The following is a 6,777-nucleotide window of genomic DNA, read 5'->3' as shown; positions in this document are numbered from 1 at the left end:
CAGAATATTTTGGAAATATTTTGCTGTGTTTTTATTCTGATAAGTTCAGCATAATTCAAAACTCTTACTCTTCCTCCTCTTCATCTTCTAGTGGTGCTTCTTCTTTTTCATCATCATGATTATTATCTTTTTTATTTTTTCTTATTCATATTTTTCTTTTTATTTTACCTTCTTAAGTTTTTTCTTGTTTTACTCTCTTAACAAGAATAAAAACAAAAAAATAAACAAAGAAGAAAAAAAAACACATAATGCTGTAAAAATATTTGAAAGAGGATGAACCTACATTCATTCAACTAAAAGAAAGAAATAAGGAAAAAAAGAAGAAAAAATGCATTAAAGAAAATATTTTTGAGCATTTGTAGCAAAATTTCGATATAGGAATTCTGAATCTAAATTGTTATTGTGATGAATCTGTTCCATGAAGGATTATCATGTGTTCATAACACGCAGCGGAAGAAAACAAGGTAATCCTAAAGATCTATTTTGTACTTAAATTTTATTCTAGAAATAATACATAGATCAGATCTAAATACCTTTAGACACTTTAGTAAAAACTTTATTATTTGATTGTACGAAGACTCTATGCGTATCTACACCGAGACCAACCTTTGCTGTCAACTCCTTGATCAATGGACATCTGATCTAAATTGAGGAACCTCTTGTAACTCTTTGCACACCATAAAATTCTTCTCCAAGAATCAGGCTCACATACGTTTATGTGTGTAGAGGTAAATGAATAAAATCCTTGTGTTTTTTTCTCGTCCCTTTCCTATACTCTTGACGTACATATATATAGTATGAGATTTGTTATTGATTTTAAATTTTAATCTCAATTCAAATTTAAATCATATCTTAAAATTCTAAATCTAAATTCTTCAAATTTATGAATCATATCATAACTCAATTTGAAAATAGAATCAATTAGGATCTCATCTAAATTTAGAAATAGAATAACTAATTATTCTCAAATCTCATTTAATATTCTCAATTATCATACTATTATATTCTTGGTGCTAGCAAAGAATATAATAATATTTCATTTGAATTAATATAATTATTTATTTGATCAAATCAAAATAATAATTAAATAATTCTATAGCAAAGATTAGAACATTCGTTAGTGTGTGACCCCATAGGTTCAATATTAAGCGGGTAGTAAATTAGTCATACTAAATTTATTAATCAAGGTTGGCATCTAGCAACACCCCTCAATGACCCGATAGTATAAAGTAATATATTTTTACTAAGAACCTTAGAAGAACAAAGTATAATTCCTTCCATCTTTCCAGCTTTTGGTTAACCCTTAGAGTATGGTTTAATTGTCAAACTCTAACTTGTTACCATTATTATAATAAACTGTGAATGACTTAAAAAACTCATTTCTTCATTCATTCAATCCCCTTGGCCAAGGTTTTATACATCTCATTCATTATAATCATAGAGCTCAAACTCTTTACCGAGAGTTGACGGATGGATTCCTTATTGACTAATCATTAATTCTACAAGTATTTACATCATACCCAATATCCATTCAACTAGCACCCTAGGGTATTAGGTGTCCGGAATCAAAGTATAATAAATACATTGTTAATTACTATGATAGTTGCAGGTCAAAGAAAACTCTATTACCATGTTCATCTTGAAAATATCCTATTGACAAATATACGGTAATTATAACCATTAGGAATTCTCAAAGTGAGTCAGTTCAATGGTCATATCTCTATAGGATTGTCAAACGGGCTAGCCTGGCCCATTTAGGTCCAATCCGTTAAGTCCGTGGGTTAAATGGACTGACCCATTTAAGCCCGTTTTATTCGCGGGCCATAATTTTTTAGCTCGGACCATTTATGGTCAGCCCGATGGGTTAAATGGGCTAGCCCGTTTATTCTTTTATTTTATTTTTTGAATAATATTTTGACAAAAATACCACTTTTAGGTCAAAAACCTTTAAAAAATAATATTTTTTTAGTTAATGGGTCGAATTTTTGAGTCAAATCGGGAAAAATATCGACAAAAAGTACTATTTTTTGAAAAAATGTAAAAAAAAATAAACGGGCCACCCATTTAGCCCGCGAACGGGTTAATCGGGCTCAGCCCGTTTATCCCAAAATTTAAACGGGCTTAATTTTAGAGACAAAGTCCACCCATTTAAATGGATAAATGTGCTGACCCGATGGATTTAGCCTATTTTGACAGTCCTATATTTCTATATGCACCATCTATATATATAATTTAATAAATGAGATCTATTAATCTTCATCCAATGAAGACCATTATATATATATTGATCTTTTCGGATTATTAATGTCCTTTTTAATAATTCTATGACCAAGAACAATTTAGATTAAATTATAAAAGATTTATCTCTCAATATTATGATCACTATCACAATGATAAATCTCTAAATTTAATCAAGGACTTTATTATATTAACATTTTAATATAATAACAATAACAAATTATTTGACACGTGATTGATTGGATTGTGGTCATACTACTTATTCCCAACAATCTCCCACTTGCACGAGAGTCAATCATGATAGATTGGATCTTGGACATACTATTATCATAATAATCTCCCACTTGCACTAAAGCCAATCAATCATGTGTATAATTTTTCAATGCACATTTGTGTTTATCAAAACTGTTTTGACCTTAAACACCTTTGCTCTTGAGCATGTTTGCTTGACCTTTTGTAAAATACACCTAGTGCATAATAAATATCACATTTTCTCAAAACATGAAATCTCCCACTACAATAGTGCATAATTTTATTTTAAGGACAATCCTTATTGAACATGATTATAAAAAATCTAAGTTACCATGAGATCTATCTTTATAGAATTGTATCATTATACAAATAGATTACTTTTCAAAAAGTTAGTTTGACGATCAAACTTTTTATACTTTCAGGAGAAAGTATATCCTCTGTTTGTTCACCTTATCTTCCTTTGGGAGGAAATTCTTTTTTCTTAAAAAAAGAGTTCAATCTCTTATCACAAACACTTTGTCTTAAGAAGGGTGATAGAAACAATACTCATTATTTCTTTATGGTAACCAATAAATCTCATTTATTGGACCTAATATCAATTCTATTGTTGTGCAATCTCTTAACACATATAAGACATCTCCAAACTCTAATATTCTTGAGTTTTGACTTATGCCATTTTCTATATCTTATATAGGTAAAAACTGATTTAGTGAGAAATTTGTTAGCAACATTTCTAAAATATAGTCCAAATATTTAACAAACAATGATATTCAACTAAATCAAATTTCATATTTTTTAAACATAATGGAGTACATAAAGTACTAGTATTTGTACCTTGAGAGAATCTCATTCTCAATCCAATAGAATATCAATTAGATGTTAGAAATTTTACTTTAAGCTCTTGTAATAAAAATACTAAATATTTTTATTATTGGTCAAACTAACCATTAAGAGCAATTTTGATTCACATTCTCAATACTCATATTGAGTTTTTCCAAAAAGATCACAAATCTTAATCATATTAAAGAAAATTATAAATTGTTTATAACAAAATAAATCTCTAAAAACACTTGTAAGAACAATTCTCGCTAAAGCTGTCTAGCTAATGACATTCCAACTTCTAAAGTTGTTTAATTCAAAATATATTGCCCAATACTCCCACTAGTTTAAATAAAATATTTGATAGTCATAATATCTTACTTTGGGCACCACATCTTCTCAAGATGTTCAGTAATAAATAGTGGAGAAATGCTTTTGAAATTTGAATTTATAGATATAGTTGTCAAAACAACCCATCCAGTAAAGCAATATTTCAAAGACTTCACAAGTACAGACTATTTCATCACCAATTTTATTAGACAATTTTATTTCAATAGGATTATCATATCCATGATAACCCTTTCATACATAAGAACAATTCTCAATGTATAGTCAATTTATTACTTTCAAGTATGCCATACGAAAGATGGACATATTTAAAAATTTAAAATATGAAAGTAAATCAAGAAATCTATATTTCTGACAAAATTATTTAGAATCGTGAATAAGTACCTTGGTTGTCAAGTTGTTACTCATACCTATTCTAAATAAATATGATTAAATTGTATCCCATACAGTTATAATCCCAAATAATTATCTGATTGTCAGACAATTATTTAATTGAATTATATTTTATACCCCTAGGTTGTCTAGGTTCAAGTATAAAATTAATTCTCCTTATACATCATTATATGCATAAATAAATTCTATCTTTGAGTACAAATCTCCTGGTTGTCAGGTTGCTCCTTATAAACAAGAGATAAATTTATTTTTGACAATCTTCTAACTTTTGGAATTTATCTCTATTGTTAGATATTTTTTTTATCAGTACTCATGGATTAAATTTTATACTCCTACGTTGTCTAGGTAAAAATATAAAATAAAATCCCTAATACATCAAATGTATATACTGATTATTATCTTGAAAATAAAACTCTTGGTTGTCAGGCCACTCTTTATAATCAAGAACATTAGAAAAACTAATTTCTAAAATTATAGTGTTCAAAACACATCAATCAAATCAAAATTTGATTATTCATATACTAACGTTTAGCCTTAAAAAATTATCAAATTAAATTTGACCTTTATATATACACTTATATATATATAAGAAACAAACAAAAGATATTTTGCATCTTATTTCTTTTATTGTGATCAAAATCACAATAAAATTTAATAAATAAAAAAAATCAAACAAAATATTTTATTATAAATATAAATTTTATATTAAAAGAATGATAATTTAATCACAATTAAATAATTAAAATAAATTAACTATTAATTTATTAAAAAACATCTCATTGGAAACAACTGCATCACATTCTACAAAAAATTTGAATTAATCCTATTAATTCCCAAACTTTTATAAAATAGGAATAAAATTTTAAACACAAAAAAGGCAAAGCACTGATACCACTAAAGGATTACCATGTGTTCATAACACACAGCGGAAGAAAACAAGGTAAGTCTAAAGATCTATTTTGTGCTTAAATTTTACTCTAGAAATAATACATAAATCAAATCTAAATACCTTTAGACGCTTTAGTAAAAACTTTATTCTTCGATTGTACGAAAACTCTATGCGTATCCACACCGAGACCAACCTTTGCTGTCAACTCATTGATCAATGAACATCTAATCTAAATTGAGGAACCTCTTGTAACTCTTTGCACACCATAAAATTCTTCTCCAAGAATCAGGCTCACAAACGTTTATGTGTGTATAGGTAAATATATATAGTATGAGATTTGTTATTGATTTTAAATTTGAATCTCAATTCAAATTTAAATCATATCTTGAAATTCTAAATCTGAATCCTTCAAATTTATGAATCATATCATAAGTCAATTTGAAAATAGAATCAGTTAGGATCTCATCCAAATTTAGAAATAGAATAACTAATTATTCTCAAATTTCATTTAATATTCTCAATTATCATACTATTATATTCTTGGTGCTAGCAAAGAATATAATAATATTCTATTTGAATTAATATAATTATTTATTTGATCAAATCAAAATAATAATTAAATAATTCTATAGCAAAGATTAGAACACTCGTTAGTGTGTGACCCCATAGGTTCAATACTAAGCGAGTAGTAAATTAGTCATAATAAATTTACTAATCAAGGTTGGCGTCTAGCAACACTCCTCAACGACCCGATAGTATGAAGTAATATATTTTTACTAAGAACCTTAGAAGAACAAAGTATAATTCCTTCCATCTTTTCAGCTCTTGGTTAATCCTTAGAGTATGGTTTAATTGTCAAACTCTAACTTGTTACCATTATTATAATGAACTGTGAATGACTTAAGAAAATCATTTCTTCATTCATTCAATCCCCTTGGCCAATGTTTTATTCATCTCAGTCATTATAACCATAGAGCTCAAACTCTTTACCGAGAGTTGACGGATTCCTTATTGACTAATCATTAATTCTACAAGTATTTAAATCACTTATTATATTAACATTTTAATATAATAACAATAACAAATTATTTGATACGTGATTGATTGGATTGTGGTCATACTACTTATTCCCAACATTCCATTCTCGTTCGGTGTATTTTAAAAATATTTCGGTATATTTTTATTCTGATAAGTTCTGCATAATTCAAAATTCTTTCTCTTCCTCTTCCTCTTCCTCTTCATCTTCATCATCTTCTGCAGCTGCTTCTTCTTCATCTTCTTATTTCATATTCTTATAATTTTTCTTGGGAGGAAAAAATCAAATAAAGAAGAAACAAATACATAATGTTGTAAAATCAGTAGAAAGAGGAGGAGAAAAAATGTAACAATAACAGTAATAAAAAGAAAGACGATGAAAATGAAATACGCGAAGAAAAAGGAGGAGAAACACAAAGAAGAATGAGAAGAAGAAGGAAAAGGAGGAGGAGGAAGAGGAACGCAGAATACAAACATTGGAGGAGGAATGACGTGATTTTACGCGCGCGTTATATAAGTGGGTTTTGTTGGATTAGGATTAACTTATATAAACTTGTATGCCAAAAATATTTGTATGTGTAGCGAGACTCTTTGATTAATTATTTTCAACCGCAAAAGAAATAAAAACATCTTTACAGGTTTTTTTTGGGGAATTTAAACTTATATATCTTTATTTTAAGCTGTGGTTACTTTAAAAATAAAAAATTGAATAAAAAGTTATTAATTTGTATTAGGATTTTTTTTTTTCTAAAATAAAATAAAAATATTATTTTCCAAAACAAATTAAAAATACTTTACATATT

This window comes from Arachis ipaensis, chromosome B08 (genome assembly GCF_000816755.2).
Source record: "Arachis ipaensis cultivar K30076 chromosome B08, Araip1.1, whole genome shotgun sequence".
NCBI lineage: Eukaryota > Viridiplantae > Streptophyta > Magnoliopsida > Fabales > Fabaceae > Arachis > Arachis ipaensis.
This window is presented reverse-complemented; position numbering follows the sequence as displayed.